Source organism: Rhinichthys klamathensis, unplaced genomic scaffold (genome assembly GCF_029890125.1).
Source record: "Rhinichthys klamathensis goyatoka isolate OS25496 unplaced genomic scaffold, OSU_Roscu_1.1 h1tg000004l_1, whole genome shotgun sequence".
In the NCBI taxonomy this organism is placed as follows: Eukaryota; Metazoa; Chordata; class Actinopteri; order Cypriniformes; family Leuciscidae; genus Rhinichthys; species Rhinichthys klamathensis.
Window position 1 is genome coordinate 3,206,821 of NW_026606557.1, and position 22,719 is coordinate 3,229,539.

The window sequence follows — 22,719 nt, forward strand, 5'->3', positions numbered from 1 at the left end:
AATGGCTCCTACAGGTAATGTTACCCCAAAGACTTTGAACCTCTGTTCAACACGCGCGCCAAGCAGCCCACGTGACGCTTCCTCACACACAAAGGACTCAGCTCACGCAGCCAGACAGGGCCGTACAGGAATGCCTCGACACAGAGAGACCATAACATAACTTGTGCAAGTATAATCTCTTTATAGAGCTTCTAAGAAGCTTTAAGATGATGTTTCGTGTTGTAATCAGAGAGGTGAATGTCTTAGGAGGAATTCTGCCAATGTTCTCTCCCTCTCTCTCTCCCTCTCTCTCTCCCTCTTACTTGCTCACGCCTGTAAGTTATCCATTGTCCAAACTTTACGCATTTCCCGTTCATTAATGTCTTATTGTATTGTTCGTTGATGTCTTATTGTATTGTTCATTGATGTCTATGTGTTTGTAAATACATATATATCCCGTGTAACCGTAGTAAATACATAAGTAGTCATGCCTCTATTAAATTAATTATATATTCATTTGATTGATGTACTGTCTCTTTGCTCAGCTTCAAGTCCCTTAAGTGCCAAAGATCTTATGCTACAAGCTTGCCAAAATTAAATATACCTTAAAGCAGCGGTTCCCAAACTTTTTTTCCTGCGCACCCCCTTCTATGTCCCAACCGGGTTGGCGCACCCCCAATCCCCACTTCAAACAAAAAAAATGCAACAAAGCTTTGTTTAATCGCCATATAAAGACTCATGTTTAATCATGCACTAATAACCAGAACACGCATGACAATAACAACATCAACAAAGTTTCAATATAATGCAACAAAGCTACGCACAAGCTTCCACTTTTAACCATTTCACACGTAAGTTTAAAATATTTTAACTGAACCCCCAGCGTGAGTTTTTCAAGGCGACCGTTATTTAGAACTTGTCACTTTAATGTTTCCATGGTGACGCGTCATTCCTTGTCACGTGACACAGCGCAACCACAACACAGCGCTGAATGAATGATGATCTGCTTTTATGTCATTTTTCCTTTTTTATCAAAAATATTCACAAATGTATTAGCTATAGCATGAAACACTGATATTCCGATTGTCAAATATGTGCAAGTGGATGTGTTTTATTGTTCAAACACCTTCATAACGATCGTTAGTTTGTGCCACAGTTCAGAGAATCGGATCTGTTGGATTTAAAAGTGAAAGTAAGAGGCCGGTGAACTGGGAGAAGAATAGGGTAAAATGTGAAGCTCTTGTGTCATCTTATTATAATGAAAAGGATTAATATTGCCGCTTCCATAGAAATCAGCAAAATCAAAATCATTGTTTTGCTAGTACTTATGTGTATTTAAATGTCTGAAACCTAAAATAAACATTATGTTGTTGAAAACACTCAATGGTTGTGATATATGACAGCACTGGCTCAGCGCCAGCCATCGCGCGAAAGCACATTTGTCACGTTAGCGGCTGCAGTGCAGAGCAGTGCGTAGAAGACAGCAGCTGTTTTCAACGTTTCTATCAAAAACTAATAAATTATAGGGTTTTTTTTAAAAATAAAAGCGATTACAAAGGAAATGTTTACTGTTCATGGTTTTTATTTTATTGTATGGAAAAATCCCACTTACAAAACAGACCGCCATTACATTTTTCCTCTCGCGCACCCCCTGGTGGCAGCTCGCGTACCCCTGGGGGTGCGCGTACCACACTTTGGGAATCCCTGCCTTAAAGAGTATGTGTTTATAGGGCGGGAAACCCAATTCTTCTGGCCAGAGAATTGCGTTTCCTGAAATCCTACAAAGTAAGATGATATTGTGGATCCCCACAAATATTATCCTGACAATTGAGCTAATTCATTTTACCTGTTTGTGAAACGTGGTCCGTGTAATTAATTGCAATCAACTTGTGGTTAATTTCAGGGATTCACATGCATGCATGCAGGTAAAATGACAGATCCTCCCTTATCGGGAGATTTATTAACATGTAAGACTGATCTAATCCAAACATGCATGAATAATTATTAATTACCAATTATTAATTATGATATGCAAATTCCCCACGGATTAGATCCACCCTTGAGTCTTTACATCAGCATAACAGTGGAAACGTACTCGGTTACTAATGTAACCTCGGTTCTCTCTAGAGAGGGAACGAGTACTGCGTAATATCTTACGCTATGGGGAAAACCTCTTTTCCTCGAAATATTGAAGCCAAAAATTATCCTTAATTTTGAATCAATGTAAAACGCGTTGTGACAGCATGCAGACATAGGCAAGGCGGCTCGCGTGCCTATTGGCTGACCTGTGGCAACAGCAGCAGCCTATGGAGAGAGGCCCTGTGGGGGTGCTTCGCGCCCATTTACGTCACGTCCCGCCAGAATAGGCGTGGTCTTGGCCTATAAATATAGGTCGACAGGCTGATACAAACTGGTTTTCATCGCTGAAGCGAACCAGAGCTGTTGTATGCACGGCAAGATACGCAGTACTCGTTCCCTCTCTAGAGAGAACCGAGGTTACGTTAGTAACCGAGTACGTTCTCTTACGAGAGTATCTCTCGTACTGTGTAATATCTTACGCTATGGGGAACACAATGCAACACGCCGTGCTTACTGGGATCCGACATCAAAGTCCCAAGGGCAGTAGCCCGGGGCTCATATAGTGCATAATAACCTTAGACTCACAGAGAGTCGGAGAAGAGAGGCTGCAAGCATCATTCCCCATGAAATAGCATCCTACAGGAGCAAGTTATGTTAGCAATGTTTCACGCAGACAAGGTGAACGTGTTCAGCCTGAACTGGGTGACAGTACGGGTTATTCAACACCCATGAAGCTGTTTTATCGATCAGTGAACGATACACAAGCAAAAAACTCAGCATTCTGCGCCAGCGCAGCGGGGCAGATAGTACTGAATTCTAGACCGACAGCAGCTTGGCCTGTAAGGCGGGAACCTCTAGGTTATAGAACCTTATAAATGTAGACGGCGAGGCCCAGCCTGCCGCCATACAGATATCTTGTAATAAAATAGGCCACGCCTCTCGTGGAGTGTGCTCTGACACCCAAAGGACACTGCAGGCCTTTAGAAGTGTAAGCCAGCGCTATGGCATCGACTATCCATCCGGATAGGCTCAGTTTTGATGCGGCCAGTCCCCTGGAGCGTCCGCCAAACAAAACAAAGAGCTGCTCGGTCTGTCTGAAGACAGACGAGCGGGACACGTAAGCTCTCAGTGCCCTGACAGGGCAGAGGAGACTCGCATCCTCCTCCTCAGCATGAACCGGGAGGGCGCACAGGGAAATAACCTGGGCCCTGAACGGTGTGTTGAGGGATTTGGGCACGTATCCGTGCCTTGGTTTGAGTATGACTTTTGAGTCATTGGGCCCAAACTCCATACATGACGCGCTTACTGAAAGCGCTTGTAAGTCCCCTACACGCTTCACTGAAGCGAGAGCCATAAGAAACACCATTTTGAAAGACAGATGTTTCATGTCTGACAAATGGATTGGCTCGAGTGGGTTACCTTTCATGGCTTCCAAAACCGTAGAAAGGTCCCACACAGGGACTGAAGGGGGTCTGGGAGGATTCAGCCTCCGAGCTCCCCTGAGGAATCGCATGACCAGGTCGTTTTTCCCCAGTGACTGGGCAGACGTCGGTTTTGCAAACGCCGCTATGGCCGCCACGTACACTTTGAGCGTGAAAGGGGTCCTGCCCTTATCCAGCAGCTCCTGAAAGAAGGAGAGTACTTCCGTAACCCCGCAGTCTACGGGTGAAAAGCCTTGAGCTTGACACCAGGCAGAGAACACCAACCATTTCGAGGAATAGAGCCGTCTAGTAGACGGGGCTCTGGCCTGCGAGATCGTGTTTAACCCTCTGGGGACCAAGGGTTTTTTGGGGCCCTTGGGATGTTTTGACATGCATTGACATTTGTGCTTTTTTCAGTCATTTATAAACATGTTAATGGCAAAGGTGTAAATTCACTCTATATAGCACAAACGGGGCTACCATAATCTGTAAGCAACATGTATGTAAATGTTTGTATTTTTGAGAGAATATTATTTATGCATGGTTATTGAAAAACTTAAAAATAAAAGTTTCTGAAATAAGGCCACAAATCACATATTGATTATTTCTTCACAAGACTTTTGAAAATTGTATCACATAGTCTAGAATATTTGCTCCAAAACTATGTTAGAATCATCCTGACTACTCATTCAGATAAGTCAATAAAGTATTTTATAATGTGTATGACGTGTTTAGTGTGAGAAAGCTTTATGCAAGGAGGCGTGATCTCTCATTAATATGTATGGCATTTCACACCTGAGAAAGACAAAGACCCTCCCATAATGGCCCTATTAGGTGCTATCAGGCCCCATTACGAGGAGCCTTGCACAAAGAATGAGGAGATTTAAAAAAGAATGGCTTTTAGATTGTTTGGATTTATTTACAACACAACATAATCCAAAGATACACAACAAAGAACAAAAAAGCACATTAGTAAACACTGATAAAGACAGAGGCTTACACTGTCACACAGCATTGTCCCATTCCTGAAACATAGTACATACCTGTCATTTCCAAGGTGTTTGATTTTTCATTACAGTCTCCTGTGGATGTTGTATGTTTCGTATGTTTCGTAAGACGTATGTTTCATGTTTGTGTGATAAGTATTAGCGGAGTTTCCGTTCATTTTCCAGACATGTTTCAGAAAGATTTTTGCGGAGACAGAGTGAGCTGAAAGCGCACCCTGTTTATTTTATTTATTTAAAAAAACCCACAAGGTTTTGATGTTAATGTGAGTGTACACAAAAAAAGAAGACCCTCTATAGTTTATAATCATGTATTGATTTTTTTTATATGACCATAAATGACGGAGTACTTTAAGTCTATGTTGCTGCTATGTGAAAAAAAAACCAGCAAAACGCGCGGGCGCGTTCTTGGTCCCCAGAGGGTTAACACTCCCTCCGGGAGGTAAGCGGGTACCCATTGATGGCCCAAGCACGTAGGGACCACAAATCCGGGCGAGGATGCAAAATCGAGCCCTTTGCCTGAGAGAGGAGGTCTCTCCTCACCGGTATAGGTCACGGGGCGGTGCTGGTCAGCCGCATCAGGACAGGGAACCAGATCTGGTTCGTCCAGAGCGGAGCCACGAGCAGCACTGGGCATCCGTTTTCCCTGATTCGTTCCAACACTTGAGGCAGGAGCGAAAGGGGGGAAAAGCATAGAAGGGGCAGCGGGGCCATACGAGGGCCAGCGCATCCCTGCTCTTGGAGAAAATTTCAGACAGTGAGCGTTTTCTTGGGACGCGAACAGGTCCACCTGTGCTCTGCCGAACGTTTCCCACAGCAGTTGGACCGTCTGCGGGTGCAGCGACCATTCCCCTGCTGTGACATTGTTTCTGGACAGTCTGTCTGGTCCCACATTCAGGTGACCAGGCACATGCGCTGCTCTCAGCGAGAGCAGGTTGTGCTGAGCCCAGACCAGGAGGTGTTCTGTCAGCCTGTAAAGGTTTCGGGACCTGATGCCACCCTGGTGATTTATGTATGCCACCACTGACATGTTGTCCGACCGAACCAAGACGTGGTGACCTTTTATCTGGGGACAGAAGCGCCGTAGCGCTTTGTCGACTGCTATCATTTCCAAGCAGTTTATGTGAAGGAGCTTTTCCCGTTCTGACCACAGGCCAGCGAACGGTCTGCCCTCGAGCAGCGCTCCCCACCCCGAGGTGGAGGCGTCCGTGGACACCACCTTCACACTCGAGGAGGTCCTCAGACTCAGACCTGACTGATACCAGTCGGTTACTTTCCAAGGTTCCAGAGCTGAAATGCACTTTAGATCGACCCTGAGGCGAAACAGACCAGCGATCCATGCCCGGGGCGGAACTCGCGCTTTCAGCCACATCTGCAGTGGGCACATGCGAAGCAGGCCCAGCTGAAGTACAGAGGCTGCTGAGGCCATTAGGCCCAGCATTTTCTGAAACCTTTTGAGCGGGACCATAGAGCCGTGGCGGAAGGATTTCGCGACGCGCTGAATGTCTAGTCCGCGCTCCGGTGACAGGCGTGCTGTCATGGATAGCGAGTCCAGCACTGTTCCCAGAAAAGAAATTTTCTGACTGGGAGACAGCAAGCTTTTTGCCCAATTGACTGTGAGGCCCAGATTCTCGAGGTGTTTGAGTAATGTGGCCCTGTGTTCTATGAGCTCTGAGTGTGATCGAGCTAGAATCAGCCAATCGTCCAAGTAGTTCAAAACTCGCATGCCCCGAAGTCTCAGGGGTGCGAGAGCCGCGTCCATGCACTTCGTGAATGTACGGGGTGCTAGGGACAGGCCGAACGGCAGGACTGTGTATTGATATGCCTGGTCCTCGCTATTTTTGTATTCGGAAATAGCCGTCTTTCAGATCTATTGACATAAACCAGTCCTCTTGGCGAACTTGCGCGAGGATTTTCCTGTTGTAAGCATTTTGAACTGGCGCTTCACAAGTGCTCTGTTCAGCTGTCGCAGATCTAAAATGGGTCTGAGACCTCCATCTTTTTTTGGTACCAGAAAATATCTGCTGTATAAGCCCCCTTCGCTCTGAGCCTGAGATAAAGGTTCTATAGCACCTTTGCTCAGTAGTTTTGCTATCTCGGCTCGAAGTAGATGTGCTACTTCTGTTTTCACCGTGGATTTAACGCGCGCCATGTAACGGCGGGGGCGTCGAGCGAACTGTAGTGAATAGCCTCTTTTTATAGTGTTCAGCACCCATTCTGATACCCCAGGAAGCTGTGCCCACACTTTCGCGTGAATAGCTAGGGGTAGAATGAGATCTGGGCTCTGGCCGTGACATAGTGACGGCAAGGGAGCTCCGGCGTGCTGTAACGCAGACACTGTGTTTACAGTGTGTGAGGCGGGGGGCGCGCCGATCGCGGCGGGCAGCCTGGCCGCGCTCAAAACCCTTATAGCAGTTTGCTGAGGGAGAGAGAGCGGGGTGAGCCCCGTGGGGCTTAACATGTCTGTGAGTGAATGTGGGTGCGGGACAGCGGGCACATTTACTGCACTGAAAACACCGTCGGCCTGAGCTGACTGAATGTGTGTTGGTTTCGTTTTTACAGAACCCGTGGGACATGTGGTGTGTAGTGTTTGTGGGCACTGAGACGTGGGCACATTCACTACATTTAGTGCACAATCGACATGAGGCGATTTTGTTTGTGCGAGCCCTGCATTTTTGCGGGCTGTGTTTGTGTGTAGAAATGAGCACTGGGTTGTGGGCATTTTTATTACACTCATAACACCATCGGCTGTGGCCGGAATAGCAGAAAATACACTGCTTATGTGATTTATCTGGGTTGCCGTGGAAACAGCATTTGTGTGCAGGCAAGCGGGCCGTGGTACTGGCTTGCTTTCTGCAAAATACACTGGAACAGTCGCATTTTGTGGAACTGAACGAGCGAAAAATTTCGGTGGAAGTCTGGCCGCGGCGAGACTGAAACACCGTCGATTTCCTAGGAGGCTAGGAAGACTTGCGTTGGTTTCGTTTAACAGAAACCGTGGTAGTGTTTGTGGGCACTGGGTTGTGGGCACATTCACTACATTTAATGCACAATTGACATGCGTCGATTTCATTTGTGCGAGCCCTGTACCGTGGCGGGCTGTGTTTGTGTGTAGAAATGAACACTGGGCTGTGGGCATTTTATTACACTCATAACACCATCGGCTGTGGCCGGAATACCAGAAAATACAAAGCTTATATGATTTTTCTGGGTCGCCGTGGAAACGGCATTTACAGTATGTGCAGGCAAGTGGGCCGTGGTACCACGGCCGTTACTGCAAAATACACTGGAACAGTCACATTTTCTGGAACTGAACGAGCGAAAAGTTTTGGTGGAAGTCTGGCCGCGGCGAGGCGGCTGAAGGCGGCGAGGTGAAGGCCAGCGACTTCAGGCTCAAGGGCTCGTCCCACTGAAGGCTTGCGTCGACGGCGCGGCTTCTCACTCTGGATCCAGCGGTGCGTGAGCTTCGCTGAAGAGATGAAAAATCAGTTTGTATCAGCCTGTCGAGCTATATTTATAGGCCAAGGCCACGCCTATTACACGCCTAGTCACGCAGGGCCTCTCTCGATAGGCTGCTGCTGTTGCCACAGGTCAGCCAATAGGCACGCGAGCCGCCTTGCCTATGTCTGCATACTGTCGCAACGCATTTTACATTGATTCAAAATTAAGGATAATTTTTGGCTTCACTATCTCGAGGAAAAGAGGTTTTCCCCATAGCGTAAGATATTACGCAGTACGAGAGATACTCTCGTAAGAGAACTAATTCCATGTTTTCTTATGATATTACCAAGGGGCAGCATGTGTATTGAAAATAGCAGAGGGCCTAAAACAGACCCTTGGGGGCTGCGGCACTCCATATTTTACTTATGTTAACTTGGATATTTCCCCGTTTCAATAAACAAAATGGTAACATTCAGACAGGTACGATCTAAACCACTTTAATGCCTGTCCCTGAATACCAGTGTGATTGTGTCATCCATTTAAGAGTAGGCCTATGTCATGATCTATTTATAGTGTCGAACGCAGCACTAAGATCAAGTAAAACTAGTATTGAGATGCAGCCTTGGTCCGAAGCTAAAAGTAAGTCATAATGGGGCCTCAATCCTGAATTAGATTTTCCATACAGTAGATACATTTTTTAGCAAGAAGGATTTGACAGTCATTTTATGGTCATTTGACCTCCACAAATGAGATACAGTAGTCTGTAGGCTATACAATAATATACATAGGCCTACATATATTTAGACAACTTAGTGATTCCTATCAGGATGTGAAGAGACTTCACAGAGAGGGAACAAATCACTATAAGCTACCCTGCTTTCACATGATCGCTTTATGAGAATCTTTTCACCAACATGAAGAATCTCGAGACAAACAATATGTTGTATTATAGTAGAGGATACAACTATCACGTTAAACATGACTTCGATAAATGAATGTTGATAAATTAAACTCAATGTAGGCCAATGAACTTGATTTCTGGATTCCTGTCCCACCCACTTTTTAAAACGAAGTTACGCCACAACAATTCACTATGAGACCTTTTAAGGGCCGAAATCGTTGCTCAGCGGTGCTCGTGAACTTCATTTCCTTGACTCACTCACACGCACGCACACACACACACACACACACACACACACACACACACACACACACACACACACACACACACACACACACACACACACACACACACACACACACACACACACACACACACACACACACACACACACACACACACACAGCTGTGTTTTTGTGATATATGAGGACATTCCGTAGGCATAATGACTTTTATACTGGACAAACTGTATATTCTATCCCCCTACACTGCCCCTATCCCTAAACATACCCATCACAGGATGCTGCATTTTTACATTAAAAAAACCCCATTGTTTTTTATGTTTTTTAAGCTATTTGAAATATGAGGACCCATGCATGTCCTCATATATCACGTGTAAGTTGTAATACCAGTGTAATATGCATGTCATTATACACATTTGTTTCCTCATATATCACAAAAACAAAAGCACACACACAGCTGCATCTCAGCCACCGCAAAAACCGTTCACTCTATTTTTAAATCTTGCACATATCAAGCAACGTCTTCATGTGGTATCTACATTTTACTGTCGATTAATAATTTGCTCTGTTTATCATTTTGAACGTTCGTTTCATATTTCCACAAATAGCCTATGTTATCGACATTTTCTCTCCAATATTACCTTTATGAATGTAACTGTGAATCTGTATGTGTTTCCATTTCCTTCCACAAGAGGTCACCACAATCATGAATAAAAACTATTACATGAGCAGGACATGAGCCACACATTGACCAGAGATTTTAACACATTTAATGTCACTTTTTTTTCTACATTAGCCTAGGCTATATGATGTCCCTCAGATGGTTAAGAATAGATATATGCCAATAGACAATCTAAAATATAATACATTTGCAGCAGATGTAACAATGCTTTTACATGACAGTTTACATAATGTGTTCACATTGCATTAACATCTAACATGAGAACTTGAGCCTAATCTGCTGTTGACAATATCTAGACCATTTCTCCATCAGAAAAAAACATGAATACAGTTAAATTATTTTTTACAATCACATAAAATCAAGATCAAGGCGTGCAACTGATATTTGTCTTTCTGGAGTTAATAAAACACTTTATTGGAATTAATAATGATATTACACATAGGCAAGGCACTTTTATTTATAAAGCACGTTTAAAACAGCCACTTCTGACCAAAGTGCTCTACAATCTAACAAAATTAGACAATAAAATACATAAACTGACAAGAGAATAAAATACAATACAAAAAAAATACATAAACTGAAAGATAAATACACGAATTGGCAAGACTACATTGATCCAAATGCCAGAGAAAAAAGACAAGAAAGATACTGTATAGTGTAGGACCTAATAAAGACATTTTAGTGTAATATAACTTCATAGAACAGTTTCAGAAAATCACAAGTTCTCTTATTCAATGACAGCTCACTCTGCCTGTAACAGTCCATCCAAACAGAATGTCACTGAATTTAAAGCACAGAAAATAAATGGCAATTAAAGGTCACAGAAAGGTTACTTTGTGGTATTTCAACCACATCTGTCCCAGACTTTGGCATGTACAGTACCACCTCATTATTCTTTAAAGAGTCTCTGAGGCAGTCTGGAATGCTTTAAAGAATTAAAATGTGTAAACAAGCTAGGAAATGGCCGACGGTTAATAAAATAAATGGTTCATGTCTGCAATAAATGATCAGTGCCAATATTGAGAGCTGAAACAAAGCAGCTCCTTCCTCAGACAACAGAAAGAGGCACATGGGTCATTTCTGTGAAGTACAACAGAGTGTGTGTTCTGCTCTTCTCCATGACACGATTAGGATCCGTAAGATCTGACAAGCTTTGAGTCGTTCATTCTGACCCAACTTTTCTTCTACTCACGTGCAGCTGAAAGGAATAAAACCACTGGGTGCCGTTATTCTAAAGCTTGTATGTCTGCAGTTAATTGTCTGAACGTTGCAGTCGGATCTTGGATACGCTGTTAAACTGGGCTTCAGAGAAGAGTTCACAACCAGTGTTAACTGGTGAGTGTTGAGGAGACGGGTGGGAGGACATCTGCTGCGTTCTGCTCCACCAGATGCAGAGCCTCGAAGCAATCGCTTTTTTACAGCCAAACACAGAATGGCTTTTCTGGTGCAGAATATTTTGCTATGAGGCTGTGCGGTCCAACACGTGAGAGCTCATTCACATTACAGAGCTTCTGGGCTGAAGCGTAAAACACAACCACTGAAAGTGTGCGCTGGGTGAATCATCACTTTACATAAAAGAACTTACAAAGAGAGGCTCACTACATAAAAACACCTCAAATGTTTTCGTATATATATATATATATATATATATATATATATATATATATATATATATCTTGGAGCTGGGAAAAATGTGTCATATCCAACAACTAAACTGGATGAAAAGCTATCAGCATGCTTAACCCTATAAAGCATACTGTATCATATTTGATAGAATTGATCATTTTCTAAGGCCTCTAAATTATAAAAACGTTAAAAACTGCTGAAAAACATTCAATTGAACACAAAATTAATGTCTTTCACAATATGGGGTTTGTTTATTGCTTCGGGCCCCTCGGTTGAGATCCCTCAGGAGATCTCCCTGTTGGGAAGTGAACTTTCATCAGATCCATGTACTGAATGTGCTCATGTGGCTTTAAGGAGACAGATTGGTCACAACGTTAGAAATGCAACTGTTATGAAAGCCAATCAATCAACCGACTCTCTCTTTTATCTTTTATTGAGTGTTTTTACGCCTCTCTTCCAGATAAACATGCCCTGGTCACTGGTGCTCTTTGCGTGTTGGTCAAAAAATATTTTTTATTATTTTTTTTAAAAATGAAATTAATGTACTAAATTTTAGTTCGATGATGTTTTTTATTTAAAATTTTGTATTTTTAGGCGATTTTATGGTAATAAATTATATTTACACTGTTTATTATAATCCATTTATTTACTTTTTGAGCATAGACCTGAAAATTAAAGTTCCAACTTAAACTGTCGTAAATCTTGAATGCTTTAGAGCACAGACTTGAGTTTGATCTCTTTATAAAGACGACACTTGGCAGATTATTGCTGAAGTGAAAAAAGTTTTGAAAAGTGAACTTTAAAAAAAACCCAGAATGTTACGTTTATTGTTCTGAAAAATGTGCACTTTTTTTTTACTTTATTTTTATTAAATGTGTAAAAATACTATTTTAATTATTTTTTTTGACCGAAGAGCACCAGAGGGTTAAACCGATGAAGATCATGCGCTCCTCTCAGTATGATGTTACCCCTATCGTCATCTTCATCAAAGGTCTGGCCAAGAGCATTGACCGCGTTACTCTTTATGACTCAACATCCTCCTTCAGTGATGTTCTGTTCTGCAAGACAAAGGCTGCCGTTGAGCTACATTTACTTATAAAGGGCAAAGTTGATGTGTCTATGTGGATTTCAGGTGCAAATGTACAACATCAAGGTGATTGATGTCCACTATCTGTGATTGATGTCCACTACCGTCCCCTACTCCACCTTTGAGGGTGCTGAGTAGGTCTTCAGAAACCGTACTCGGTTACTAACGTAACCTCGGTTCTCTCTAGAGAGGGAACGAGTACTGCGTAATAGCTTTACGCTAGGGGAAAAACTCTTTTCCACGAGATATTGAAGCCAAAAATTATCCTTTAATTTTTTATTAATGCAAAACGCTTTGCAGCAGCAAGCAAACATAGGCGAAACAGCTCGCGCGCCTATTGGTTGCTCTGCAGCAAATGCAGCAGCCTATCGAGAGAGACTCTGCGTGACGTAATGACCAATGGGGGCAATTCGCGCCCATATCGTCACGTCCCGCCAGAAGGGGCGTGGTCTCGCCCTATAAATATGCTCGTTAGGCTGATACAAGCTGGTTTTTATCGCTAAAGCGAACCAGAGCGTATTCCACGCACGGCAAGATACGCAGTACTCGTTCCCTATCTAGAGAGAACCGAGGTTACGTTAGTAACCGAGTACGTTCTCTTACGAGAGTATCTCTCGTACTGCGTAATAGCTTTACGCTAGGGGAACACAATGCAACACGCCGTGCGTAAAGGGATCCAACACCAAAGTCCCAGGGGCCGAAGCCCAGGGCTCATGTAGTGCATAATCACCATAAACTCACATAGAGTAAAGGAAGAGAGGCTGGAAGCGTCATTCCCTATAAAAAAGCACCCAGCGGGGCTATTATATGACCATCAAACGCGCAGCCAGGGTGAAAGCATTCAGCCTGATCTGGGCGGCCATACGTGAGTCAACACTCATGGGGCTGCAGTAAACTCAGCATCTGGGCCGCAGAGCGGGGCAGATAGCACTGAATTTAGACCGCCAAAAGCTTAGCTTGTAAGGCGGGTACCTCCAGGTTATAGTATTTTATAAATGTAGACGGCGAGGCCCAGCCCGCGGCCGTACAGATATCTTGCAGGGAAACCCCGCTAGACCATGCCCACGAAGAGGCCACGCCTCTCGTGGAATGCGCCCTGACACCCAAGGGGCACTGTAAGCCCTTCGCAGAGTAAGCGAGCGCGATGGCATCCACTATCCATCTGGATAGGCTCTGTTTTGAGGCGGCGAGTCCCTTGGAACGCCCGCCGAACAAAACAAAAAGCTGCTCCGTCTGTCTGAAAACAGACGAGCGTGCCACATAAGCTCTCAATGCCCTGACGGGGCAGAGGAGACTTGCATCCTCCTCCTCACTGAGAACTGGAAGGGCAGACAGGGAAATGACCTGGGCCCTGAACGGCGTGTTGAGGGATTTCGGGACATACCGGTGTTTCGGTTTGAGAATGACCTTTGAGTCATTAGGCCCAAACTCCATACACGACGCGCTTACTGAAAGCGCCTGTAGGTCCCCTATGCGCTTCACTGAAGCGAGAGCCATGAGAAACACTGTCTTGAACGACAGGTGTTTCATGTCCACCAGCTGGATTGGCTCGAACGGGGCGCCTTTCATGGCCTCCAAGACCGTGGAAAGGTCCCACGTCGGGACTGAAGGGGGCCTTGGAGGGTTCAGCCTCCGAGCTCCCCTAAGGAAACGCACGACTAAGTCGTTTTTCCCAAGCGACTGGCCAGACACCGGTTTTGCAAACGTTGCTATGGCCGCCACATATACTTTGAGCGTGGATGGGGTCCTGCCCTTATCCAGTAGCTCTTGAAGGAAGGAAAGCACTTCCGCAACCCCGCACTCCACAGGTGAAAGGCTCTGGGCCTGACACCATGTAGAGAAAACAGACCATTTCGAGGAGTAGAGCCGCCTGGTAGACGGAGCTCTAGCCTGCGCGATCGTGTTTAACACTCCCTCTGGGAGGCTAGCGGGTACCCGTTGATGGCCCATGCGTGCAGGGACCATAACTCCGGGCGAGGGTGCCAGATCGAGCCCTCCGCCTGAGAGAGGAGGTCTCTCCTCAATGGTACAGGCCATGGGGCAGTGCTGGTCAGCTGCATCAGGGCAGGGAACCACGTCTGGTTCGTCCAGAGCGGGGCTACAAGCAGCACTGGGCATCCGTTTTCCCTGATTCGTTCCAACACCTGAGGCAGGAGCGAGACAGGAGGAAAAGCATACAGGGGGCAGCGGGGCCAAACATGAGCCAGCGCGTCCTTGCTTTTCGAGAAAAACTCCGGGCAATGAGCGTTTTCTTGGGACGCGAATAGGTCCACCTGAGCTCTGCCGAACGTTTTCCACAGCAGCTGGACCGTCTGCGGGTGCAGCGACCATTCCCCTGCTGGAACGTTGTTCCTGGACAGTCTGTCTGGTCCCACGTTCAGGTGACCAGGCACGTGCGCCGCTCTCAGTGAGAGCAGGTTGTGCTGAGCCCAGACCAGGAGGCGTTCCGTCAACCTGTAAAGGTTTCGTGACCTGACGCCGCCCTGGCGATTTATGTATGCCACCACCGACATGTTGTCCGACCGGACCAAGACGTGGTGGCCTGTTATCTGGGGACAAAAACGCCGTAGCGCTTTGTCGACTGCTATCATCTCCAAGCAGTTTATGTGAAGGAGCTTTTCCCGTTCTGACCACAGGCCAGCTAGCGGTCTGCCCTCGAGCAGCGCTCCCCACCCCGAGGTGGAGGCGTCCGTAGACACCACCTTCACGCTCGAAGCGGTCCCCAGACTTACACCTGACTGATACCAGTCGGTTTCTCTCCAAGGTTTCAGAGCTGAAACGCACTGAAGGTCGACCCTGAGGCGAAACAGACCCGCTGTCCATGCCCTGGGTGGAACCCGCGTCTTCAGCCACATCTGCAGTGGGCGCATGCGGAGCAGGCCCAACTGGAGTACAGAGGCTGCTGAGGCCATCAGCCCCAGCATTTTCTGAAACCTTTTGAGCGGGACTATCGCGCCGTGGCGGAAGGATTTCACGCCGCGCTGAATATTTAGCACGCGCTCTGGTGACAGGCGTGCTGTCATGGACAGCGAGTTTAACACGGTTCCCAGAAAGGAAATTTTCTGACTGGGAGACAGTGAGCTCTTCGCCCAATTGACTGTGAGGCCCAGCTTCTCGAGGTGCTCGAGCAATGCGGCCCTGTGTTCTATGAGCTCCGATCGTGATCGAGCTAGAATCAGCCAATCGTCCAAGTAGTTCAGAACTCGCATGCCCTGAAGTCTCAGGGGCGCGAGCGCCGCGTCCATGCACTTCGTAAATGTACGAGGCGCTAGGGACAGGCCGAACGGCAGGACTGTGTATTGATATGCCTGGCCCTCGAAGGCGAATCTCAAAAATCGCCTGTGATGGGACGCTATTTGTATTTGGAAATAGGCGTCTTTCAGATCTATCGACATAAACCAGTCCCCGAAGCGCACCTGCGTGAGGATTTTCCTGGTCGTAAGCATTCTGAACTGGCGCTTCACAAGCACTCTGTTCAGCTGCCGCAGATCTAAAATGGGTCTGAGACCCCCATCCTTTTTCGGTACCAGAAAATATCTGCTGTATAGGCCCCCTTCGCTCTGAGCCTGAGATAAAGGTTCTATAGCCCCTTTGCTCAGTAGTTTCGCTATTTCGGCACGAAGTAGATGAGATACTTCGTTTTTCACCGTAGTTTCGACGTGCGCCGTATAACGGCGCGGGCGTCGAGCGAATTGTAGCGAATAGCCTCTCTTTATAGTGTTCAGCACCCATTCTGAAACCCCGGGAAGCTTTGACCACGCATCTGCGTGAATAGCTAGAGGCAGAATGAAATCCGGGCTCTGGCCGCGACAAAACGGCAGCTCGAGAGCCTGGGCATACTGGGAACACAACACCGTGTTTACAGCGTTCGAGGCGGGGGGCGCGCTGATCACAGCGGGCGACCTGGCCGCGCTCAGCTTTTTTATGGCAGATTGTGCAGAAAAAGCGAGCGGGGGAGATCCCGTGGGAATCGGCGTGTCTGTGAGAAAATGTGGGCGCGGGGCTGCGGGCACATTTAATACACTGAAAACACTGTCGTTCATGGCCGACTGAATGTGTGTTGGTTTCGTTTTTACAGAAACCATGGGACACGCAGCATGTAGTGTGAGCGGGCATGATGACATGGGCACTTGCACTACATTGTTTGCACAATCGACCGGAGTCGATTTTATTTGTGCTAGCCCTGCACCGTGGCGGGCTGTGTTTGTGTGTGGGAATGGCACTGGGTGGGCATTCTTACAACACTCATAACACCTTCGGCCGTGGCCGGAACACCAGAAAATGCACTCTTTATTGGATTTATCTGGGTAGCCGTAAAAACGGCTTTTGTGCGCAGGCAAACGGGCTGTGACACCGGCTGACTCTCTGCGAAATACACTGGGACAGTCGCGATGTTTGGAACTGACCGAGCGAGAAGTTTTGGTGAAAAACCGGCCGCAGCGGGATCTGAACACCGTCGTTTTCCTAGAATGGCTAGGAAGATTTTGAGGCCTCGGGCTTGATCTCAATCCTCGGCCGGGGCCCGCGCTGAGGGGGGCGGCGTCCAGCAGAGCGAGAGCGCGGTCTTTGGTCTCGGGCGTGGCGGCGCTGTGAAGCGGCGGCGGCGGGCGGTGCAGGCTGCGGCTGAGAGCTGCGAGCAGGCGGCGGTTTAGAGCGACCTGCAGCGGAGCTCGAGCGCTTCGGGAGGAAGTGCTTCATGGCCTGCGAAGTCTTTTGCACCTCCATGAATCTATCCGCAAAGTCTGTGACGGCAGATCCGAAAAGGCCCGCTTGAGAAATGGGCGCGTCGAGGAACACAGAGCGCTCGGCTTCCGTCATCTCGGACAGCGTCAACCACAAATGTCTCTCAGCCACGGTGAGAGAGGCCATGTTTCGTCCTATGGCCTGTGCAGCGGCTTTAGTAGCGCGAAGAGCGAGGTCTGTAGCGCTTCTCAGATCCGCGACGCAGATCGCTCCGGGTCCTTCCTCGTCCAGTTTAAGGAGAAGGTCTGCCTGGAAAATCTGCAGGATGGCCATAGTGTGCAGCGCTGAAACTGCTTGCCCGGCGGCGGTGTAAGCGCGACCGTGCATGGATGACGTCACCCGGCAGGCTTTAGATGGAAGCGTCGTGTGCGCGCGCCGTCCAGCGGAGGGCGGGCAGAGATGAGACGCTACAGCTGGTTCCACAGGAGGAACAGAAAGGTATCCTCTTTCCTTCGCGCCATCCACAGAGGAGAAAGCAGCAGAAGCAGAGGTACGAAGCCTGGCGGAGAAGGGGGCGTTCCACGATTTCGTAACTTCGTCGTGAAGTTCCGGGAGGAAGGGCGCGGGCCGCGATTTCGACGGAGCCTCGTCACTTCCGAGAAAGCGTCCGTCCATTCTGTTGCGCGGCGGCTGCGTGGGCGCCTCCCAATCGAGGCCGATGCTTTCAACGGCCTGAGAGAGCAGACGCATCAGCTCAGTCTCAATGCCGGCTCTCTTACCAGTGGTCTGGCGGGAAACGCTAGCGGAGGGGAGATCCACGGAGCTCGCCCAATCCTCACTATCGGACGCCAGAAGAGAACACGCCTCGGAGGGTTCGTCAGGCTCGTGGATGGACGCGGCGGCAGGCGGCGGCCGTTGTCCGTCAGTGAGCGACTCGAGCGAAGCCGGCGAAGCAGGCGGGCGAACCGGCGAGCTTTGGCGGGCTGGAGATAGCTCGGGAGCGCGCTGGGCGCGGCGCTTTTTACGGCGCGGCGTCACGGCGGGCTGTGGTGAAGGCTCGGAGAATGATGCCAGGCGCGTCCTCAGAGTCACCATGGGCAAAAGCTCGCAATGAGGGCATCCGCCGTCAGCGAGCGCGATAGCCGCGTGATCCTCACCCAGACAGGAAACACAGATGACGTGTCGATCTCCATCGCTGAGCGGGGCGCGGCACGAGCCACAGGAAGGCATCTTTAAAAAGACGCTGCTCTTTTTGTGAGAGAAGTGTAAGTCGCGTCAAGTAAGCGAACAAACACTTCTCAACAGAGAAATACACACAGAGTATTTGAAAGGATATATAACGCCGGAAAGCGCAGCAGGTACGGCAGATGAAGGCGGCGAGGCCAGCGACTCCAGAGCTCGTCCCGCTGAAAGGCTTGCTTCGACGGCGCGGCTTCTCACTCCGGATCCAGCGATGCATGTGCTTCGCTGAAGAGGTAAAAATCAGCTTGTATCAGCCTAACGAGCATATTTATAGGGCGAGACCACGCCCCTTCTGGCGGGACGTGACGATATGGGCGCGAATTGCCCCCATTGGTCATTACGTCACGCAGAGTCTCTCTCGATAGGCTGCTGCATTTGCTGCAGAGCAACCAATAGGCGCGCGAGCTGTTTCGCCTATGTTTGCTTGCTGCTGCAAAGCGTTTTGCATTAATAAAAAATTAAAGGATAATTTTTGGCTTCAATATCTCGCGGAAAAGAGTTTTTCCCCTAGCGTAAAGCTATTACGCAGTACGAGAGATACTCTCGTAAGAGAACTTGATTCTGCATTCTGCCCAGTTCACATTGTATGATTTTGGGCTGTCCCAGACGAAAGATGACCAATTATGGCGATTTCTGTGCTCGTGGCTCCTATACGGTGGTCCTACATCGTACAGTGAGAGCGGTTCAAAGACGGCCGTTGTCACGGTCTTGCGACCAAAAATAGTCTGTCATTTTCTGTGAGGAATTTAGCATGATCATCTCAGAGTGTGTTTGCTGCTACGACTCATGCGACACTGAAGACTGCAGTAATGATGCTGAAAATTCAGCTTTGATCACAGGAGTAAATTACCTTTTAAAATATATAACTATAGAAAACCGTTATTTTACAATAATATTTCTCATTTTTACTGTATTTTTTTATCAACTTACTGCTTTTCCATTTTCCTCATTGTCCTCAATCTCATTTCCGGCAGCATCTCAGACTCTTCACATCCTGTCTGAGTGTGAAACAGCTCCTACATGAGAGCAGCTCCTCAGCAGGTACCAAACCACCCAGAATCCTCTGTGAAATGATTAAATGAGATCATTTATGCCTGTAGAGCAGAGTGAGTGAAGAGTAAAATGTGCACATTATATATGCATATACTATAGACATATTCAACGTATATGTCCCAGACTTACTCATATCACTTATGATATAGGACAATACAGTATATCATATGTGACCTTGGACCACAAAACCAGTCACAAGGGTACATTTTTTAAAATTGAGGTTTATACATCACCTGACAGCTGAATAAGTAAGCTCTCCGTTGATGTATGGTTTGTTAAGATAGGACAATATTTGGCCAAGATACAATTTGAAAATCTGGAATCTGAGGGTGCAAAAAATCTAAACAGAGAAAATCACCTTTAAAGTTGTTCATTTATGTTCGCGATTTTGCTGCATCCTCTCACAAAAATGATATATTTGTATATATTTACGGTAGGAAATTTACTAAATATCTTCATAGAACTTGATCTTTACTTAATATCCTAATGATTTTTGGCATAATAATTTTGACCCATACAATGTATTGTTGGCTTTTGCCACAAATATACCCGTGCTACTTGTTTTGTGGTCCAGGGTCACATATATTACATAAATTTGTTATGCGCTATAAACAGCATGGAGATTTTGGTCTATTACTGCATAGAAAATATTTGGTTGGGTGCAAAATGAATGACTAGACTTAAAGGACTTTGCTCAGAAGTTCACTTGGCCACTGCTAAGTGCCCAGGTGCTGCTATTGGACACTTTCTCTGACTGTTTTATTGCAGATCATGAGAATTTGGACATTTGGCACAGAGCTAAAATTAACTTAAGTCACGTACAACAGTGTGGGGGTAACAACCACATTTAAATGCAGGGATTACATTGCCTAAATTTTACTGAATAAATCCTGTGGTGAGTACATAGTTTGGGGTCTCAAGATTGTAAACAACAAACACAGTTGCCAGAAGTTTGGTGTTAGCTTTCTGAGCAAAGCACTATTACCTCCTGGAGACATATAACGTCTGGCAATTATTAGTAAACTGCGGCCGACAGAAGCATATCACATTTTGTTTATCTCATTATGGCAGGGCTGGTGGGAGCAACCATGGAGGAGAAGGACAGACTGGTGTCAAAATTTGCAAATGAGTCAAGACACCTACCCCGACTCAGTGATTTGCTAATACCTCTCCTGGAGAAGAGAGACACATATCTCGACTCCTAATTAGGCCAATGTCATGAAAGATTCTGTCATTTACTCTCCCTCATGTCATTCCAAACCTGTATGACTTTCTTTTTTTTCCCCCTGTTGAGAACAAAAGCAGACAATTTGAAAAATGCACTGGTTGTTTTTCCCTTGCAGTTATAATTAATGAGGACCAAAGTGTTATGTGTAGTCTGCATCATGCACAACACGGCGAAGGAGTAGTACACCGAACAGAATTTATTCATAATTCGTAACACTCAGGAGATATCCGGGGCAACGCAGGAGAAATAGCAAACCACATTAAACTCAAAGGAGAACCGACAAGGGACTGAAATGAACAGGGGGTGATTCTCAATATCCCTCCTCGTTTCCTCGCTCCTCCGTCCTCCATCCTATGACCCGGAAACCAATCGAGCTCAGCCATCTTGAATGACATCTCAATTCTCTAATTGGACCGCGAGAAGGCGAGGATCGAGGAGTGATGAATCTTCCAGAGGAGTCATGAGTGAGGATACACAGGTGTATCCTATGCGGAAGTGTTTTATCGACTAAACGTGACGCAGGTATCAATTCTCCTCCCCCTTCACATCGGTCACAATCATTTTAATTTATACTTTACCTTTGCAGTTAATATAAACCACACATCACACATATTTCAACAAGGTATCTTGCTTTATCATTATTTACTATGAATTTCTTAAATAACCAAACTTCAACAACATAAGGGCAGATCCTTTGAGTGCTGCTGATGACGCTGTGAAGTGACGCTCAAGTGATTAAGTATTCCAATGTATAAAAAAAGCTTCCTCCGTCCTCCTTTTCTTTCCTTGCAGCCTTCCCTCGAGACCTACAGGGGGTGGAGCTGAGATGCGAGGAAAGTGAGGAAGTGAGGAAAGGAAACGAGGATGCACAAATAAGAATTGAGAAGCAACCAAGGAGTATAATGCAGAGGGTTAACAAGGGAACTAAATGAAAAACAGGTGAACGTAATTAGTAACTAAGGAAACTGAAAGGTACTAACGCTGAAAGGTCTGTGACCAATTGTACGACCTATGCATTTCCGTGACTATTACCTGGATAATTTCTGAGGGTGCTCTTTCTTAACGTCCCGTTGGGGGGGTCCAAGAATTTTTTTTTTTTTACGCTAAAGCCGGTGGCTTTTGTTGATCGTCTTACTGCCGCATGTGCCCGAATTGACCTATGGCTAACCCACGCCCCCTCCACTCACTCACAACATTCGGTGACAGGCGCTGTCACAGCAGGAGACATTTCACAGGAGGCAATTGATTATTTTTGGAGACAGAAAGATTATATATCATCTCGAAGTCACCAAAAGAGCCTTAATTATGCATTGGAGGGTTATATTAATAATTTTATTGTTGAGAAGGTCGATGAAAAGCTTCAGCTCCAGGCAAAAATTTACAGGTCACAGTGTAAGGCCGTGTGTCCACCAAAGCGTTTTTAGCCGGCTGAAAACGCTAGACGCTCTGCTAAAAACGCCCAGCTGTGGGCGCTTGAGAGCGTTTTGGCAGCGCAGCGTTTTTTCCGTTGAGACGCTTCGTTGCTATGATACAGAATATCTGAATAGAATATTCCGATTACCGGGCGTTATTTATAGAAATGTATCTAAAAAAAAATTAGCTTTGACGGTTTGCAAGCTAACGTTACGCTAACGTAACTTAGATCCCGGCCCCCACCGATCAGCTGTCTGACTGCTTACCTGATAGACCGATCGCCGATGAAATGTTCCTCCAAGCATTGTTTTTTAAATTCACATTGTGGTAATCCGGGGATGTCATCTGGTATAAACACGTATGTTCGGAGACCAGCAATATTAATTTTTCATCCATTGTTCAGCTCTGCTGGTTGATGTCCTTGTACACAAAGCATGTTGAATGACAGTTGGTCGGTGTGATATTAGTCCCGCCCCTCCTCCACTGTGATTGGACGGTTGGTGAAAAGTGACAGTGATGAGCGCTGCGTTTTATCCAAAAGTTGAACATTTTTCAACTCTCGGCGACCAGTAAAAACGCCGGGCGCTCAGCGCTTCAGCGTGTAAAAAACGCCGAACGCTCAGCGCTTCAGCGTGTAA